A 21,911-nucleotide genomic window follows, 5' to 3' on the forward strand; every position below is an offset into this window, starting at 1 on the left:
ATTCACACCATAATTTAATTAATTATGATTAATTATTCATATTCCCTAAGTTTAGACCTAGGAAATATTTAAAAACTGACTAATAATCTAATTAAGTCATTTTTAGGTGGAATTTCCATAAATGATTTCTGGGTTTTGGAGATCTGATGTATTCTAGTCTCTCCACAAAATTTCGTGGCTAGAACACATTCGATGCTACAAAAACTAACAAAGGCCGAGATTAATTTGGAAAAAATTTCTGGGCAAATTTGAGGGGTCAAACAGGGACCCCAACTCAGCCAACAGCTGGATGGCGAGGGAAAAATTGGGCCGAAATTCCAAGGTCAACATTTGGCCAATTCCTTTGTGGGTTTTTGTGGGTTCTTGGTGGAGAGCCCGGGTTTAATTTCTCGAAATTTTCTGAGCATTTGAGGAGGCCCATTGCAGTATTTCTTTGCAGCAAGCAACATATTTTCAAGGTAATTTCAGTGCAAAGCCAGGAGAGAGAAACCGCAAATTTCAAATGCATTTCTTAGTGTTCATTTGGGCTTAGCTAGCTTGCCTTAACCAAGCTCAGGTGCACTATTTCCAGCACCACATTGTACCCTCTTATTTATTAATAAAATGGCTCAGATCAATGCAGTTCATGAAGATCTCTGGTTGTTAAATGTGTTGTAAATTTTTCATTTGTTTTTGCTATGTTTGCTTTGTTTAACATTTTATATTTCCATTAGGAATATTACATTTCTCGAGGTAGTTCATGGTTCCCAATGTAAAATGGCCTAGGTCCTAGGTGGTCAAAATGTCAACCCAAGCTCAGATTCCAGAGCATGACTATAGGATTCCATGTCATGTGGAAAATTTTCAAACAAAGCATCTGGTGAAAAGTTATTGCTTGGTCAATCTTTGGTCAAATTTGGTCAACAACACGAGAATATTATAGGTGGATTTTTGCGCAGAGCATTAGGTGGAATCTCACATGCATTATGTCAAAAGTGATCAACATAACGTTGTTTGAATTTTGAGATCATGAAGGGCGATAGAGAATAGATATAGGGGCGAGATGATGTGACAGTCACGGTGATGATGTGCAACAACATAGATGGTTGGGCAAAACAAAGACATACCCAATAGATATCAAGACCTGTGTTAAATTCTCTAAGCACAACAATTAGATTAATGCGGCAACAATATTTTTTTTTTTATTGAAGACCCAAAAAATTTAAATCTAAAATCTATGCACAGTTAATACAACTAAGCTTCTAACAATTTATGCACACCAGAAACAAAAATTCAAACAATCAATTTCTTCATAGCTATTTACCCTAGAAAACCCCTATGTGGGGAAAATCCAGCAATGAGGGATTTTATTATGTTTCAGAAAAATCCAGATAAATTACAACCAATCAACAACCTCAAAAATTCGTCCTTCACTTTTGCTTGGTACACCCTGAAGCACAATCTCTTTCCACAACAACATATGACCCCTTTCCATGGCCCAATGCTCGACCTCTTCAATAGAAAAGTTGGCCTCTTTTCTTGTTCACATAGCCTAGGGTATGGCCGCTCTTCTCAACCGCTCGACTTTTGTATTTTTCACCCAAGTCAACCCTCTTCTCTCTCACTCAAAGTGATCTCGAAAATAATGTATCCTTCACACACTCATTCCAACAATTTATATGTAATGTTCCTAATTAGGAAAAACAATGATATTCAAAGCAAATAACAAATACAACACCAACAAATTTCAAACAGTCAATAAACATCCATGTAAACTCCAGAAATAAGAACCAGCTAAGCCATTTTATTAAGCAATTGAGGCAATAGTACAATAGTGTGGAAGAAGTGCACCTGGGCTTGTCTCACTGGAAAGCGTGAAAAAACCCAAGTGATAAAACAACAAGCCCAGATGATAGAATCAACTGCTCCAATGATGCCCTGCGCTACCCCAGAAATCTGCATTGTCTACTGGAAAGAAGCTGCTGAAAAACCCCACCTCTGGTGCTCAGAAAATTTTGCAAAATTAATCCCAAGCTCCTCACCAAAAACCCACCAAAACCCAAAAAGGGTTTGGTCTGGTTTTGACCCCTGAAAAATCGACCCCCAAATACCATGTCCTCCTCTAGCTATTGGAAAATATGGTCTGCTTGTAACTCATAGAAAAAACCCTCCAAATCACACCAAATGGCTGAGTTACACTTCCCCAAGGCTCTCCTTATTTCCCCTGACAATCTCTAGCTCCCCAACTTGTTCCTCAAGCTCCCACGTGTGCCTAGTGAGAGGCTTTTGCGCTGGCCTTGGAAGATGCAATTCGCACTGCCTTCAAGCAACAATCTCCTGCTCTAAAACTCCTCCAAAATGCTGATATCCCACTGAAGCTTCAATACCAAAATTCTCACGGCAAGTGCTATCTAGAAGACCCCTGAAGTGACCTCTGCGTACTCCCTTCCTGCGTCCTCCTGGAACATGCACTAGCCGAGCAAATGACTGAAAGATAGGCTCTGAAATCCCTCCAACTCTTCTCCAAAGTGGTAGGATTCGACCTCCCTAGGGTGGCACTCAAAGTCCCCCGAAGAAAGGGTGAGTTCGCTTGGAAAATTTGGTGCTAAACAACAAGTGAACCGGCTAAGCAACTCGAGCAACAAGAGTGAGTTCAATTGAAAAAAGACCTCAAATGAGGCTGAGCTCCTCCTATTTATAATTATTGAGCTTCCTTTTCCCACATGGGTCCCTCCATCTAGCTTTTTGACCTCCCTTGGCTATTTGAATTTCTCCTTAGGCAAATGCGTTATTCCTTGTGTGTGGCCCCAAGCTCCATTAACCAAGTATTTCGGCCTCCCTTTTTCTCCTAAGTCTTTCTACCAAAATTTTGTGGGTCCCGTGGTTACCAAAAATGTCAAAATTGTGGAAAAATAAACTTGGGACAAATTAAGTTAGGAAGGGACATTACAGTCCTCCCCTCCCAAATGTTGCTTGTCCCCGAGCAACTTCAACGCTTGATGCTGAAGTATGTGTTCACCTTCCCAAGTGGCATCCTCATCTGGTAAGCTCCTCCAGCATACTCCATAGTCCCTCATCATCAAGTGGAGGCAACTCCATAGTTGCTGTCACCTGTTGCCCCAATACCTTCTTGAGGCATGAGACATGAAAGACGTTGTGAATCTTGCTCCCTGGTGGGAGCTCCAGCTCATAGGCCACCTCCCCAAGTCTCCTAGTCACCCTGTACAACCCATAGCAATGTGGTTGTAGCTTCTTGGCCCCCTTTTGCTTCAATGTAGACCGACGATATGGCTGTAGCTGCAGAAAAACCAAATCCCCCCCCCAACTGCCTCTCAATCCTATGCCGATATGCGTACATCTTTTGTTGATTCTGGGTTGTCAACGAATTATCCTTGAGAGTCTTGAGGATATCTTGGCTCTCTTGGATCCAATCTTTGGCCTTTGGGCCCGACTATCTCCAAAAACAATGTCAGCAAAATACAAGGCACCATAACCATACAAGGCATGAAAAGGTGACATACCAATGGACATGTGGTAGGTGGTGTTGTAGCAGTACTCACCAAGATGCAACCATCGAATCCATGCCCGCCGCTGCTCGGTCACATAATTCTGTAGGTAGCCCTCCAACCATTTGTTGACCCTCTCCGTTTGACTGTCGGTTTGTGGATGGTAACTAGTGCTTGGGTTGAGCTCAGTACCACTAAGTTGAAAGGTCTTGCTAGAATGCCCTCATGAACCAACTGTCTCTGTCAATGACTATGGTCTTAGGAAGCCCATGCAAGAAAAAGGCCTCCCTGAAGAACAACTCAGCCACCTGTGACGCTGAGTACCATGTCGGGATGGCGAAGAAGTGGGCATTTTTGGCCAATCGATCCAATACTACATAAATACAATCTCTGCCCTACACCATAGGGAGTCCTGTGATAAAGTCCATGGAGATACTCTCTCATTTCCCCTCAGGAATGGGAAGTGGCTGCAACAACCCAACTGGATGGGTCAACTCCCCCTTGTTCCTCTGGCAAGCCTCACACTCTTGCACATATCTCAATATGTCCCCCTTGAGGCCTTTCTAGGTGAAATGCTCTCTGACTGCCATGTATGTCTTCCAAAACCCCTGGTGTCTCGATAGTGGGGAGTCATGAGCTGCATGGAGAATCGTCTCCTTCAATTATGAACCTGGCACCAAGAATATATGCTCCTTGTAGTAAATGACCTCAGCCATCACCCTATAACGCTCATCAGCGTGAATGCCCTCCAAAATCTCACATGTCCATCGGTCCTTGGAATACTCCACCAACAACTACGCCTTCCAATCATGGAAAATGCTCACAAGTGAAAGTGTCGCGGGCCTCCTGGATAATGCATCTACTACTATATTATGCTTTCCCTTGACATACTCAATGTCGAAATCATAGGCCTGCACCTTGCTGACCCACCTTTGCTGCCCCATAAAATGGCGAACACTATTGTGGTTAGTCTTGCCCCGAAATTTGTTGCCCACTAGGTACTATCGGAATTTGGCCAACGTGCATGATGGCCAACATCTCCTTGTCGTAGATAGAATACAACCTCTCATGTGGAAGGAGTTTCCGACTCTCAAAAGCAATGGGGTGTCCATCTTGAGATAATATTGTGCCAACCCCTCTCCTAATGCATCACACTCCAATGTGAACAACTATGTGAAATCTGGAAGTGCCAAAACTGGGCAACTACTCATCACCTCCTTGAGGTGATCAAATGTTGACTGTATCCCATCCGTCCATGTAAAAGCCCCCTTCTTCGTCAAATCTGTGAGGGGAGTTGCTCGCTGTGAGAAGCCCTTTACGAACTTCCTGTAGTAGGTGCATATACCTATGAATCCCCTTAACCCAGTCACATTCCAGGGCTCAAGCCAATCTCGGATGGCCTTGATCTTCTCCTCATGCATCCTCACTCCATCTATGCCAATGATATGTCCCATGTAGAGCATCTCTGTCAACCCAAACTCACACTTGGACAACTTGGCGTAAAATTGTTGCTCCTCTAAGATACGCAACACCATCTCCAAGTGCTGCAATTGCTGCTCCCATATCCAACTGTAAATCAAGATATCATTGAAGAACACCAACAAAAACTTCCACAATTGCCCACGGAATACATGGTTCATGCATGACAAAAAGGTGGCAGGTGTGTTGGTCAACCCAAAGGGCATGACCAAGAACTCAAAGTACCCATAGTGGCACCTAAAAGCCGTCTTGGGGATGTCCTGATCCCTCACCCTAATCTGGTTGTACCCCGAGCACAAATCTATCTTAGAGAAGTACTTGGCTCCTCTAAGCTCATCCATCAGCTCATCAATGCGCGGGATGGGGTATCTATTCTTCAAGGTCTTCTTGTTGAGTGCCCTATAATCAATGCACATGCACAAAGTCCCATCCTTCTTCTTCACCAGAACTACTGATAAAGTGAAGGGGCTAGAATGCGGCCTAATGTGCCCCAATGCCAGCAACTCCTTGATGCCACGAATGATCTCGTCCTTGTAGGCCTTTGGATGCCTATAAGGAGTGGTGATAATTGCCTACACCCCAGGCTCCAACTCGATGGTGTGCTCAAAACCCCTGTCAGGTGGCTACCTTGGTGGTATGTCCCCAAACACTACCGGGTATCTGTCCAAGATGGCTTGTATGTTTGGATGAGGTGGCTTGGGTTGTCCCCCAACCTCCGAAATCCTCAGCTCCACTTCCCATGCTATGTCCCCATGCCTCAAGTCAATCTCCATACTGTGCAATGAAAATGTCTGTGTAGGGTATGAACGCATGCCCCAAAGAACTACCAGCTTGCCATCTGACCCTGCGAACTCCGTCTCCAGTTTCCTCTAATCAGTGGTGACCCAGCCAAGGGAGTAGAGCCACTGGACACCCATCACCACGTTGGTGTCTGGCACATCCACAACAAAGAAATGATTTGTCACCAAGTAGTTCCCCATGGTCACTGTCAACGCGAGAACATATCGGGTGCATTGCATAGTCCTGTCCCCCAACACTAGAATTGAGAACCCCTCGAACTCCTTTGTAGTGATGCCTCACCTATGATCCATCTAACCATCAATGAAATTGTGGGTGGCCCCACTATCTACCAAAACCGAAACACGTTATCCCTGCACTGTGCCTTGGATCCTCAAAGTCAAAAATTTGGGAATTCCACGCAAAGAAGCGAGGACTCCCCCAGATGGTGAGAAAGGTGCTCCCCCAGGTGGTGGTGGTGGTGGTGGTCCCCTTTCTGCCTGACCCGCACTATCTCCCCCACCAAACTCCAATTCCACATCATCCTACTGGTCACTATCCAAGAAGACCTCAATATAGTGGGCCTTGTCTGTTGTGCATCGGTGACCTGGCGCCCATGGCTCCCGACAAGTAAAACATGTGAAAATTCCTAAACCAAAATCCCTACTACAGCAACTAATGATATTTCTCCTATTTGTTAAATTCCTTTAAACAAATTACTTCTAGTTTCTTACGACAAATATCGAAATACATACACTGCAGCTTTCACTTAATTAAATTACATGTGGAAACAAGAAACTGAGCAAGAAATAAAATACAACACAATAACACCATTATTGCTGGACAAATGTCCCTAGAAAAACACAATGCGGGAAAACTAGTGTAGCAGTTCTGAAGGTTTATTATTACTAAGTAGCAGCAAATTCTGAATACATCTCTGAATACCTCAAGGCTTATTTAGTTACAGAGAGGAATATTGGCAGAAAGATTAGTGAGATTACCTCACACAATCACATAGATAAATCTTGGCTGATCTGGTCACTGGATGAGGTGCCTCTAGCAGGCTCTACGTTGCCTCTGCGCAGTCCTCACGCAGTCCCTGGGTCAACCCCTCTAGACACTGCATCACCCAGCTAACTGACCGATTTGCTGCCCAAAGTCACTGCTCTCAGCCTCCCGATCTCACACCCCGGTTCCCGACTTCTGAAACTGACTTTGCTGCAAAATTTCAGCCTTTCTCTCACCCTCTGCGTGGCCCTATGTCAGTCTCTGCGTGAGAGGTGTTGGATCACTCTCTGCCTCTCCCTGCTAATGATTCTCTGACAGAGAAAATATCTCTCTGGATGCTATCTCTGCCCCTCAACTGCAAGAAATCTACTCGATCAGAATTTCCTCCTCCGAACTTCTCACTTCAGAAATTAGATATCTTGATCTCTTAGTGTGTTCTCCAAGTGCCCATCAAGCTTCCTCTTATAATCCTCTCGTTGATCAATCAACGACTTAGATTAGATCCTAATCAATGGCTATGATCATATTGAATTGATCTCTGCCTTCTTTTACAAGTTTCACCCACAGTTTATATTAATACCCTTTAATTATTTTAATAAAATTGTCTCTCGGTGGAGTTTCCCAAAACAATTTCTGAGCATTGGAGAATGCATGTGTCTAAGCCTCCCTGCAAATTTTGAGGCCTAGAGCGCATCTGATGCTACCGCAAACCAACATTTCCTCTTAGCGAGGAATGTGCTCTAGCAATATACGTTGTTGTATACTGCTCTGACTCTGAAGCATCATCCTCTGCTCCACTGATGTTTGACATGCTGTCCACCAACCATTGTGTTGTTGCTGCAACTGTACTGCTACTAACACTGCCATTGTCAACACTGTATCTGTACTACAACTCCCTCTCAAGTGCTGCATCTGTGCTACTGCTAGCACTGCCACTGCACTGCAAATTGTTGCTGCCACTCCATTTGCAATGGAAAAGCATCCAAAATTATTGACCTAACTGTGTTCAATATGATACCATGTGAATGTTGTAGCCCGACTATTGCTAGTCTCTGCGCTGACCCTCTGAATCTACTGCTTTGTTGCTGACCTCTGCTTTGTGCCATCTGCACTGCTACCAACTCTGCTCTGCATTGTTCAGTCTTTGATGCTCCTAGCCACTACAACTGCTTCTCTGACACTCCTCGGCACCATCCGACATCAGTCCATCCTGCTACTTCTGATTCGGGCTTCCGTAGCAAGGAATTGATCCAAGCGGTGGGCTCCTCAAGGATCCTGCCCATCTGTAGCTCTTTCGAACTACAACTCCAAATCAACCCACCTCCCTCCTATAGGTATCTCGGTTGTCATGGCGAACTCCTCTTCCTCGATCATCGCAGACACAACCTTCAGATCATGTTTCTCATCCTTGTCCTTCTTCTTGAGAGGACACTGTGTAGCGTAGTGACCAATCTCACCACACTTGAAACACTTGATCTGCGAGATGTCCTTCTTACATCTCCGCTCCTCCTGTTGTCCCTTCGATGCAAAGGGCTACATTATCCTCCTCCTCCTTGGGCTTCGACCCATTGTTGCTGCTTTCGTCAAATTTAACCTTGACTAAGTCTCTCCTTAGCTCCTCTTGTTTAAGAGTTGTCCACATGTCATCCCAATTTGGCAATGTTGCTCTACCCAAGATACTCTGGACAAAGACTTGCCACTCATCTAAGATAGAATTGAGGGCCAGTCTAACCAACTCTGAATCTTGAGGTGTATGCCCCACGACAGACAATTCATCATGGGTCTTGAAACGACCCATCTATAAATACAAAGAACGCAAGCATAATAGCAGGTATACGGTACATGCATATGATAGCTACATATGCATGTGTCGCATACATCGCACTAGTATTTTATACTAAATTGATTATAAGTGCTAAATACCATGACACTTCTTGGAATAGAAGTTCTACTCTTTCATCAATATTGCGTAATGCATGGTTACATCTTAAAAAAGGACTATACATATTATATGTTCCACATTATTGATAAAATTATATTAATAAATTAATAAAATAAATGTTAAATATTAATATAAGTAATTAACTAAAAGGGGATCCAAGTATAAAGTTTATAATGTTATATTTAAAACAAATATATATAAAACAATGTGATATATTTTAAATGTTATAAAGTTATAATGATACATGTATAATGTTTAAAGGTTATAATGTTTTAAATGATACATGTATACACCATGTATTGGTCATATTAAAAAGAATAATTAATAAAACCATATGGTTTAAAACATAAAGGGACTCATTCACGACCTGCGAGGAGAGCAAGAGGGGATACGTGGGCGCGGGCCTGCCACCAATAGGGTAAGCGATGGCTACAGATGGAAGGGCGGCCACTGCCAAGCCAGAGCATAAAAACCATGGAACATGGAATTCGGAGGGGGACACAAAAACCAGAGGGAAGAATTCGGAAGAAGGGGAATCAGCCATTGGAAGAGCTTGAGAGTTCTGAGGTTCTGGGCACGGGGGAGCAGTCAGCTTCTGTTAAGAAGCTTACTGGATTGAACAGCCAGGCTCTGCTCAGTCTCGCTGCGTGGATTCGGTCTCTCGGTAACTGGAGCAGCGTAGCCGGAGGCATCTTCAACTGCAGTAGTACAGGTAGGTACCTCAACAGTCCCGTTAATTGATTTTGTCAGGTTTCTGTTGAAATGTTACAGGTTCATGCTTTAAAACCCTTACTGTTTTTTTTGCATTTGTTTATCGGTTCTTACATATGGTATCAGAGGGTTGTTCAAACCCTTTCGACCTCATAGGCCCTACGCTCGTGTAATTTTTGTGGTTGAATTCTGCTGCGTGAAAACTTCTAAAAAATTTACGGTTACATTTCTGCGGTTTGAATCTAAGACCCCATGTTTACAAGCACTGCGTGTTACCCCTATACCACAGGACCGTCGTTGAAATTCTATGTATTCACGGTTTGGCTTGTTGGTATGCACCAATAGCAGACTTCATGAGCTTTGCATTTAACTCAATTACAGACATATTCATCGAAGCAACCCATTGTGCATCTGACGGTTCATATCCTAGTTTGACTTTGAAACCTTGATTTGTGTCTCTTTAAAGAAAGACCAGTCTGTATTATGTTTGAAAGGCGCACAACCTCTTTGCATGTAAGCAAATCTTTATTTAGCATGCCCTCATGTAATCTGTCATCTGATGCCGCAGCGATTCTACTTTCAGAGACACGCGTTCTTGCTTTCTTTCAGTTATTTTATGATCCAGGTATTTTACTCGAACCAAATTCTGAGTTGATTTGCTTCTTGCAGCTAGTCGATGCTGCCGAGCAGATGGTTTCCCTGAACGGACAACTTCCACTTTCTCATGGCGCTCTGAAGAGCTAAGCTCTCTTGATTTGGTTAAATCAAGAGAAAGGCCCCATTGTTTCTCCAACAGAGACTTCTGAAGAAGAATTAGAGCCTCCAACGAATGTTCTTCCTGAAAAATAACATCATTTTCCAGCACAATGGATGTTGTGCATGCTGTTTCATTGCTGGAAGATGCCAAAAATTCACGAGAATCTCCCAATGCTTTCAAAGACTCTTCTTGTTTTTGTTTGTCAGACCTACATTGCGTTCTGGAATTCGTACTCTTCTTTGCAAGCAAAACATGTTTCCGCACACTAGTAGTAAACTGTACAGTTCCTTGATCCGTAAATGAAGCCAATCTTCCGCCAGTTCTGATGGAAGAAATGAAGAGCGTAGAAGCTGCTTTCCTGTATTGACCCCGATGATTGCAACCGTACTCATCGGTGGCTCTGTTCTTTGATTTACTGAAAGCAATGATCATTCCACTCTGGAGGTGGCAACGCCGGTTGGATAGTTACCCGTGCCTTGCAAAGTGAAGCTCAAGGAATACTTGGTTGTGTATCACATAGTTGAAATTCAAAATCGAGCCTGCGTTTTACGACAAAACAATAGAGCAAAAAGTAGATTAGCTACATGACAAAGTAAAACAACCTTTAAATGGGCACCTTCAGCCCTACAGTACAATCCTGGGAGTGATATTGATATCGGTTCACTTCCAGTGTTGATCTAACTTTGAGCAAAGTCCTTTGTGATCAAAATACCAAGATCACACAAGGCATAGAGATTCTGCAAATGAAGAAATTTGTCAAACAATGACTAAAAATGCTGAAATGTGAAATCTTTAGCCACAAAGAGATAATACATATAAGGAAATAACATGAAGAAAAGGGGAATACACTTCAACCAAGGTAACCAACTCAGAGCTTACGTAACTAGAACATAATCTATGGTTTGATAAACAGCAGGGAAAAAAAAATCAATCACATTTGACTTAGATTTGTCAACTGTGTCATCCATTTGTTTGATAGTTCGAAACACTGTCATGATCAAAGGAATGCTATCCAGTTTATTATATTTTCAGGGTAATGGATTTTACCTGGATCTTGATGCAGTATTAATGAAAGAAAAAAATGCAATTGCCTGCAAAACAAGTTGATTTGATATTTATAGCCATGTAGATTCAATGAATCAGTCAAACACTAGTTGTCATAAAGAAAATCATAGGATATTTAAATCTGGAAGAAAAATAGATGATACAAATATTCTCCCAGAACAGGTATAAGATGGGCCTATTTATCAATCTTAAATCCATCATTCACTGCCCTGTCCAAATGAATAGCAAGAGTTGGTATTCTAAGAATAGGTTCTTGAATTCTAAACAAGTTTATGTGTGTATGAAACAGCACCATCAACGTTTCGCTTTACCATCACACGACTCGCAATAGTCAAATCTCGATCAAACCAGAGTCATTCTTAAACAAAGCTGGTTCTAACAGAGCAGAAGCCTTGGCCCTGTACCAAGGTCTTATCCAACTTGGGAAGCTCGGTATAGACACAGCACTTGTATTTTCTGCTGTTACTTTTCCAAAGGAACGACTCTCCCGTTCCTGCTGTTCCTTTTTTGTTGTTCCTTCTTTGCTGTCCCTTTTCTACTGTTCCTTTTCTGTTGTTCCTTATCTGCTGGTTCTAACAATCATAATCACATTTTTCATCCTAATTTATTTCTTCAGTTTGACCCCCAACGTACATTTATGGTATGGTAGACTGCTGAACTGTATCTCTTCTAGATTTTAATCATGACATGTCTATGGTAAATTTCCCGGCTAAAGGTCAAACTGATATGGAACCAGAACAATCCTTCATTTATATATATTATAGGTTTAATCCATATCTAAGTAATATATTCAAAAATATAAATATGTATGCCCTTCTTTAAAGGTAATAGCTAGATTGAGGTGTGACGGGTATGTTGCCGATGTTCATTGTAACGAGGCATTTAACATTTTCATTTTGTGAATGTTATTTAGTAATAAATTTTAGATGATCTACCTTAGGAGCTAATGACCATACACTTCTGCATTATTTCATATTAGGATAGAATACCCTGCATTAGGACAAGGAGGTCGCGAGACCACCCTCCTTGACCTCGGTACCAGTAAGATCTGCCTAGCAGATAAAAATAGCAAAACTATACCCGTTTATGAATGTGAAGTTGCAAAAGAAAATTATATGTTAAATTCGATTGTCTACCTCAAAATTTTTATAGAATTTTATTATGTATACAGGAACCATTACAATGGTAAAGACTTATGAGCGACGACGATGTGATCGGGCAGCATCACCGTCATTAATGCCGCCACCGTCGCCATCATCATCCCCATCGCCACCACCATCACCATCGTCACCACCAAGACCATTATCAACATCAATCGCCCCAGCACCAGAGTTGACCGTGATAATGAACTCATTGGAAGCCTTATTGGAGACATTAAAAGAATCAACTAAGGCTAAGACCAAAGAGGAATTTCAACCTTTAGCTACCAGTTCAGCGAAACCAAAGAATTTTAAGCCCAAACGATCAAAAGAAGACATTTCTAGGGAGCTTCAGAAAATTAGACTCCCAGAATTTATTAGAATATATCTCTATATCTCTATTTAGTAATGCTCAGTCTTTTAGATGTTTCTATTCTTATTCTTTTAGCAGTTTCTTAGATGAAACTGTTTGTTCGATATTCTACATAGAAACCTGATGTTTCTATTCTTGTAAATATCTTTGTATTATCATTGAGCTGTTTGCTCCATGTGAATTAATTCATTGAACATTCTTTTATGGTATCAGAGCAAGGTTAAGAGATTCTTCTTGAAACAGTAATTCTATCTGCATCGTAATCTCTTGAGTCCTTTCTAAGGTCGAGCCCTCTGTAAGCCAGGCAGCCTTCACTGAGTCTTAGCCTCGGCTTTGCTCGCTGTGATAAAAGCTTACAGTCGTCCATCTCGATACAGAAATGGATTCTTCCCTTGCATGATCTTTTTATTAAGAAAATAACTTTGGGGCGGTGACTGTTTTCATGGGAGCGGAATCCGGCTATCTTCGTCTTCGCCTGGCGGCTACTCGACCACAACGTGGAATTCCTCAGCAATCGTGATCCAGGTGTTTTCCCTCAAAACTCATTCTTGAAAGTCAGAGTCGTGGTTTGAAAATTCGATCTGCAGGCAAAATCGTGGTTTCAAAATCGTGGTTTTTTCAACTCTGTCAAAATCCCGTGGTTTTTATTTCAACTCTGTCAAAATCCCGTAGATGGAAATGCACCCTATTTTTTGATATCCGCTATGCTATGAGATAAGAGGAGGATATCACTACAGGCGTCTTGATATTTGAAACCCGTGGCTAATATATATTTTTTTAAACCCGTGGATATATTCTATCGACCCGTGAATATATATTTGCAAACTGTGGTTCATTCCGTGGATACATTTGACACCCGTGGTCATGATATTTCAATCCCGCGGATAGATATTTGAAACCCGTGGTTAATATATATTTCTTTTGAAACCCGTGGATATATTCTGCCGACCCGTGAATATATATTTGCAAACTGTGGTTCATTCCGTGGATACATTTGAAACCTGTTATATATATATTTCAAAAATCCGTGGATACAAATCTCGCAGGTGGTTAATATATACTGCAGACCCGTGGATACTTGAAAACCGTGGTTCATTCCTGAGGCGTATATACCTGAGACGTGAGACGTATATACCTAAGACGTGACACGTATTTCAAACTCGTATATACCTGAGACGTATATACCTGAGACGTGACGTGAAGCTCACGTGGGCCAATACATCCGTGGTGTTTGCCGGAAGCATAGATCGTATTTGTTTCAGATCTGCGTATTTGTTTTGTGGGCCAATATATCCGTGGTATTTACCAGCAGTGTAAACGTGAAACTGAGACAGCATATGTGGGTCCGTATTTCAAATTTTGTATTTGCTGTATGTATGGTTCTGATTGCCGGCAGTGGGTTACCAATCAGCGGAAATTTTTTTTTCTTGTGATCCTGACAGTCTTCATTACAAACTCAGACCTGTGACATCTGTTTATTGCATAAGTATACTCTTATGGTAGACCGGCATTTTCTTGTGGCAAACTGTATTCTCAGAACTGTATTAGCAGTACTACTATTGTTTTAGACAGCTGAAAGTCCGTTCTTTAAATTTTCACCAGCATAAGCAGTCAGCTACATTGTTCTTGTGTGTCATACTTTTGTATTCTCTTTGTGAAAATGGCCACACTTACCAATCTGATGTTAGAAGGAAATCAACGGTTTAATGGCAGCAACTATAACATTTGGAAACAAAGACTGCTGACCATTTTTGAGTACAGGCGTCTTGATCAACTCATTTTGGGCAAAGAGCTTCGTCCAGGTACAGCCGGGACCGATCAAGATAAATTTGATGATCGAAATCGAGAGGCTGTTATGCTTCTCAAGCTCTCTGTAGCTGATGATCAGTTACCACAGATCCCTTCTGGCAAGACAGCTGCTGAAATCTGGGAACAGTTGAAAGAATTGCATGACACATCTGATAAAAGCAGAGCTTTTTTTCTCAAAAATCAGTTGTTCTCCATCATGATGGATGAACATATGTCTTTACAGGAACATCTCAACAAAATTAAAGACATTCGAGATCAGCTCGACGCCATTGGTCGGACCATGGAGGAAGAAGATATGGTAGTCATTACCCTGAAGAGTCTACCAAAATCTTATGAACACTTCATTGAAACACTCAACATTACAAATGTTGATCTGAAGTTTTCAGATTTATGTACCAAACTTCTGCAGCAAGATAGGTGGAAACAGCAGTTTGGTAGTGGTACTTCATCAGTGCCCTTGGAAAATGCATTTGCTGCAAAATATCAGTCCTCTCAGTCTTTTCAGCAGAGAGGATCATCTCAGTCTTTTGATCCTAACAGGAAGAAAAGTGTACAGTGTAATTACTGTCACAAGTTCGGTCACATGAAGAAAGACTGCAGGCAGAGGATTGCTGCTGAACAAAAGAAACAGGGAGGGTCACATCAGACAGCGAATGTTGCAGAACATTCCGAGCAGACAGATTCTGCCTTTTACGCCTTTATGGCTAAAAGGTCTTCAGAACATGTACCTTCCTCTGCATGGTACATTGATTCTGGTGCATCACGCCACTTCTCTCACAGGCGTGACTGGTTTATTGACTTTTCACCTTTCAGTGATTCAGTTGTATTTGGTGGAGGTGAAAAGTACACTGTTGCTGGCAGGGGTACAGTTCAAATTCAGTCTGGTGGACGCACGCTCATATTTCTAAATGTATACTATGTTCCTGGTATGGAGATTAATCTGCTCTCTGTCAGTCAGATTATGAGGAATTCTCCTCAACTTGATGTTATGTTCAGTGCACACAAGTGCTCCATCATTGACAGGGAGACCAGTCTGACAGTTGCTACTGGCCTCGAGGACCATGGTCTATACAGGCTACTTGACACCGGTGACTTTCCAGAAGTGGCACTAGCAGCTCGTGTCTCTCCCATCAGTACTCTATGGCATCAACGATATGGGCATCTCAATATGCAGTATCTCTCTCAGCTCTCTCGGGAGGGACTTGTGTCAGGATTACCTGATATTCAGACTCAGCAGTTGGGGGTATGCAGCGCCTGTCAAGCGGGAAAGCAACATCGGTCATCATTCAAAAATGGAGAATCTTGGCGCGCATCCCAGGTACTTCAGTTACTTCATGCTGATATTTGTGGTCCTATGAATACAGCTTCTATAACTGCTTGCAAATACTTTTTACTTATTGTAGATGACTTCAGTCGAAAGATGTGGGTGTATTTTTTAAAAAATAAATCTGATGCTCTTAGTACCTTTCAGAAGTTTAAAACTTTAGTTGAAAACGAATCTGGTTGTAATATCATGACCCTTAGGACCGACAATGGGGGGGAATTTTGTTCCTCAGCTTTTGCCAACTTCTGTGATATTCATGGCATCAAACGTCAATTCACCACACCTTACACTCCCCAGCAGAACAGTGTTGTCGAGCGTCGCAATCGCACGGTTGTTGAAATGGCTCGTTCCATGTTACAACACCGGAGTGTTCCAAACAAATTCTGGGCTGAAGCAGTATTTACTGCTGTTTACCTTCTTAACCGATCCCCTACTCAGGCTGTTAAAGGGAAGACTCCTGAAGAAGTGTGGTCTGGTCGTAAGCCTAAAATCAGTCATCTCAAAGTTTTTGGCTCAGTTGCATATGTTTGGATTCCATCTGCTAAGCGATCTAAGTTGGATTCCAAAAGTCAGAAACTCATGATGACAGGATACAGTGATCATCACAAGGCTTATAGGCTGATAGATATAGCCACTGGTCGACTTAGCTTCAGTCGAGATGTAGTATTTGATGAAGACAGAGGATTCTTTCAGTCTTCTTCTTCTGAGCAGCGTTCTGAGGATCCGCCTCACAGTGTTCTTCTTCCAGTCAGTTCATCTGATGGGAGGGATGATGTAGCATCAAGATTTGATACTACTCTATCTGAGCTTCCTCCAGAAGCTAATCCCCCTCTTGCTATCCCTATTGCTCTTGAGCCTGCTTCTCTTCCTCCTGATATTGGTCCCTCTAATCCTGATATTGGTTCTTCTTCTCTTCGGCCAAAATGGTGGGCTAAAACCATAGGTGATCTCCGGGATGATGAGCTCCTTGAAGGTAGAACTTCTAGGCATAAGAACAGACAACAGTCTTCAGTCAATTTTGCTCTTATGGCTAACCTTCACAGTACTTTTGAGCCTCAAACATATTCAGAAGCTAAGGGTATATCTGAGTGGGAACAGGCTATGGAAGCAGAATTTCAGAGTCTTCAGAAGAATCACACATGGGCTCTTTCTGATCTTCCCGCAGACAAAAAACCCATAGGCTGCAAATGGGTGTATAAAGTCAAATACAAAGCTGATGGAACCTTAGACAAGTATAAAGCTCGGCTTGTGGCTCGAGGATTTTCACAGCAGGAAGGCATCGACTATGAGGAGACTTTTGCTCCTACAGCCAAGATGAGTACTATCAGGCTTGTGCTTGCCCTAGCAGCTCAGTTCAATTGGAAAGTTCATTAGATGGATGTAAAAAGTGCTTTCCTAAATGGTGATCTCCAAGAAGAAGTCTACATGACGCAGCCTCCAGGATTCAAGGTTGCTGGTCAAGAACAGAAAGTGTGTCGGTTAGTTAAAGCCATCTATGGATTGAAACAAGCTCCTCGGGCTTGGTACATAAAAATTGATCAGTATCTGACAAATCAAGGTTTTCAGAGGAGTCCATCTGATGCAAACCTGTATATCAAGCATACTGATGATGATATCTTGTTTGTAGTTGTCTATGTGGATGATCTTATCATTACTGGCAGCTCTGCACATTTGATCCATGGGATCAAACAAGATCTATGCAGAACTTTTGAGATGACAGACTTGGGACTTCTTCATTACTGTCTGGGGGTTGAAGTATGGCAGACTGAAAATCAGATCTTTCTTTCTCAGTCCAAGTATGCCAAAAATCTTGTGGAAAGGTTCAGAATGCAGGATTGCAAACCGGCCACGACTCCTATGGAACCAGGGCTCAAACTTTCAGCACAGTCATCCTCTCCTCTTGTGGATGAAACTTTATTCAGGCAATTAGTGGGCAGTCTCATCTATCTTACTGCTACCAGACCTGACATCAGTTTTGCAGTAAGCTACATTTCTCGCTTTATGTCAGCTCCTAAAGCTGATCATTGGATAGCAGCAAAGCGGGTGCTACGATATGTGCGTGGTACTTCTGATTATGGCCTCTTATATACTCACAGCTCCACTTCTACTCTCAGTGGCTACACTGACTCTGACTGGGCCGGTTCGGTTGATGACCGTAAATCTACAGCTGGGTATGTGTTTAGTCTAGGATCTGGAGCTGTTACTTGGACTAGTAAGAAGCAACAGGTTGTGGCTCTCTCCTCAACAGAAGCAGAGTATCGGGGAGCAGTTAAGGCAGCCTGTGAGGCAGTTTGGCTTCGTCGTATGCTTGCAGATATGCATGTTTTTCAGACAAGGCCTACTTCTTTGTTTTGTGATAATCAGGGAGTGCTCAAACTTGCCAAGAATCCTGTCTTTCATGAACGAACAAAGCATGTGGAAACTCACTACCACTACATTCGACAGTTGGTTGAAGACGGCTCAGTTCAGTTGCACTATGTTCCCACCACAGAGCAGCCCGCCGATATCTTTACCAAGCCTCTTGGTCCTGATAAATTTGTAAAATTTCGCGGGTCTATTGGTGTTGTAAATAGATTGAGCATTAAGGGAGGGTATTAGAATATATCTCTATATCTCTATTTAGTAATGCTCAGTCTTTTAGATGTTTCTATTCTTATTCTTTTAGCAGTTTCTTAGATGAAACTGTTTGTTCGATATTCTACATAGAAACCTGATGTTTCTATTCTTGTAAATATCTTTGTATTATCATTGAGCTGTTTGCTCCATGTGAATTAATTCATTGAACATTCTTTTAGAATTCTCAGGAGGCCGAGCAGGTGAACGCGCTGAAGCATGGTTAGAAGGAATGAACATATGCTTTAGATTAAGAGAATATGCTTCTTCGGCAAAAACAAAAAATTTTGTATTTCAATTAAGGGAAAGCGCCTTGATTTGGTGGGGAAATCTGGAAAAGCAGTTGCACCTTACATCGGATAATGTCCCTTGGGAACTATTTGAGGAAAGGTTCCGCGCAAAGTATTTACCTCCATACTTTCAACAACAGCAAACCAGAGCCTTTAATACATTAATTCAAGGAAATAAATCAGTGGAAGAGTACGAGATAAGGTTTATGGAGCTTGTAAAATACATTCACTACTTAGATTCTGATGAACGTCAAGCTGAATGCTTCATATTTAGGTTAAATCCTCGTATCAGAGCCTTGGTAAGCATGTGGAAACCATCATCAGTAGCTGACGTGATTGAATGTGGTCGTTATGCAGAAGAGCACCTTGGAATCAAAAAGGATATAGGGCCAGCAGAACCTTTACAATCAGGATTTCCAGGAAAGACTCCCTAAAACTTCTTCAGAGGAGGTAGCTCGAGGCCACCTTATCGTAACATGTTTACCCCAAGAAATATAGGAACAAGAGCTCCAATGGCAGTAAACACTATAGCCGCGGAATCATCAAACACCAGCCCATGGACATCTCGAGGGACTGCCAGTAGAGGAATAAATTCGAGAGGAATCAACATGAGAGGACGAAGCTTGTTCTCTAGAAATTTACGTCCTGATTCAAGAGGATCAACGCAGCTTAATTGTTGGGGATGTGGGGGACCGCATTTTCAACGTGATTGTCCAGAAGCTTCGTCGAATATATTGCATAGGACTGGAAAGGAACCAATATCAAACAATTGAGGTAATCATAGAATTCATGCAGTAGTTAGCAACGACCAAGCAGCGCATCAATCCACTATAGTGGAATCTTCAGGTATTATCAATGGTATAAAGTTCAAGATCTTATTTGATACTGGTGCCACAGATAGTTTCATTTTGTCATATGCGTTAAACAAATGTGGGTTGGCAGCTCGTCGACAAAATGATTTCAATCAGGTGGAAATGGCCTCAGGGGAACTCCAATCCATGGGCTTAAGTGTGGATCAATGCAAAATTGACCTAAGGGTCTGTACAACTAAACTAAAAGTTTATGTCACAGCCTTGGGAACTTGTGATCTTATCATAGGTATGGATTGGCTAGAAGCTCATCAAGCTTGGGTAGACTGTTATGGGAAAATAATTCTAGGTATAAATGATGAAGAAGAAATAATCCAAATTCAAGGAATCAAGAGAAAGGTATCTTTACGCTACATATCAGCAATGAAAATGAAGCGTTGTTTAAGGAAAGGTTGTCAGGCTTATGTAATTCAAGAAGTAAGCGAAGAAAAAGGACCATCCTTAGGACAATATCCGGTGTTAGCCGAATTCCCGGATGTATTTCCAAAAGAACTACCAGGATTACCCCCGGTAAGAGAGTTGAATCTCACTATTGAATTAAAACCAGGTACCCAACCGATCTCTAAAACGCCTTATAGAATGACAGCTCCAGAACTTAAAGAATTGCAAATTCAATTGAAGGAACTACTGGATATAGGGCATATTCGGCCCAATACATCACCTTGGGGCGCTCTTGTAATTTTTGTGAAGAAGAAAGATGGATCTTTAAGATTATGCATAGATTATCGAGACTTGAATCGAGCTACAGTAAAGAATCAATACCCTATGCATCGAATCGATGATCTTTTCGATCAAATGAAAGGGGCTGCTGTCTTTTCAAAAATTGATCTTCGATCAGGGTATCATCAGCTAAGGATTTCTGAAAATGATATTTCTAAGACTGCATTCCGGACACGTTTTGGACATTATGAATTTACTGTGGTACCATTTGGATTAACAAATGCACCAACAGTATTCATGAATCTTATGAACAGTGTTTCCGTGAATATCTTGATCAATTTGTACAAGTCTTTTTAGATGATATTCTCATCTATTCCAAAAATAAGAAAGAGCATGAAGATCATTTATGGATAGTATTGTCCTGCCTTAGAGAACATTAGTTGTATGGAAAACTATCCAAGTGTTCATTCTTTCAGGAAATGATTCATTATTTAGGTCATATCATATCAGGTGAAGGGATTTCAGTAGATCCTGAGAAGGTAAAAGCGATCATGGAATGGCCAATACCGAAAAATGCACATGAGATACGAAGCTTTATGGGTTTAGCCGGTTATTACCGAAGATTTGTGGAGGGATTCTCCAAAATCGCAAAGCCGATTACAACCCTTCAGCATAAAGGTGTTAAGTATGAATGGACTGAGGAATGTAATAAAGCATTCTCTGAACTCAAAAGACTACTCACCAGTGCACCAATCCTAAGAGTCCCATATACGGACAAAGATTTTACGGTATGTACTGATGCATCCAAACAAGGGTTGGGTGTAGTGTTGATGCAGGATAGAGGAGTGATAGCATATGCTTCCAGAAAGTTAAAACCTCATAAAGAACTCTATGCTACTCACGATTTAGAATTAGCCACTGTAGTGCTAGCTTTAAAGATTTGGAGACACTATCTAGTGAGACGAAGTTTTACACTTAAAAGCGACCATCAAAGCCAACAATATTTGTTCACCCAAAGAGACTTAAATGCCAAACAAAGGCGATTGAGTGAATTCCTACGTGAATATGACTTCGGAATATCATACATTAAGGGAAAAGAAAATTTAGTAGCAGATGCTTTAAGCAGAAGACCTCGGATATTTTCTCTCATACCCATTAAAGTAGACTTAAGACAACGAGTACTGGAACATCTTATAAAAGATAGTTGGTATTTAAAGGTGAGGTCGAGTCTTGAGGGTAAAAGGGAAAAAGAATCTAAATTTGAGGGATATGAATTAGAAAACGATGGAATCTTACGATTCCATGGAAGGATGTATATTCCTGATAATAAGGATCTTCGAGACAATATCCTTGGGGAAGCCCACAGAGCAGTATATTGTGCTCATCTTGAAGTAGGGAAAATGTATGCGGATACCAAGAAACTCTTCTTCTGGTCAGGCATGAAACGTGATATCACTCAATTTGTTGCAAAATGTTTGGAATGTCAGCAAGTAAAAGCAGATCATTGTTACCCAGCGGGTCTCTTACAACCTCACGACATCCCTGTGTCTAAATGGGAGATCATTTCTATGGATTTTATCACTGGGCTACCTCTTACTTCTGAAAGACAC

The 21,911-nt window shown here is 41.7% G+C and overlaps 1 protein-coding gene and 1 pseudogene across 3 annotated transcripts in view; both read right to left on the bottom strand.

Moving 5' to 3' along the window:
- LOC149169165 (callose synthase 3-like) overlaps window positions 1-21,911 on the bottom strand; it is a 425,897-nt gene that overhangs the window by 75,678 nt on the left and 328,308 nt on the right. The window lies entirely within an intron of this gene.
- Window positions 9,716-10,654, bottom strand: LOC149169166 (RNA polymerase sigma factor sigA-like; annotated as a pseudogene).

This window comes from Pinus tabuliformis, chromosome 4_2, assembly GCF_031772625.1.
Source record: "Pinus tabuliformis cultivar Carrire ecotype Pingquan chromosome 4_2, CPIR1, whole genome shotgun sequence".
Classification (NCBI taxonomy): domain Eukaryota; kingdom Viridiplantae; phylum Streptophyta; class Pinopsida; order Pinales; family Pinaceae; genus Pinus; species Pinus tabuliformis.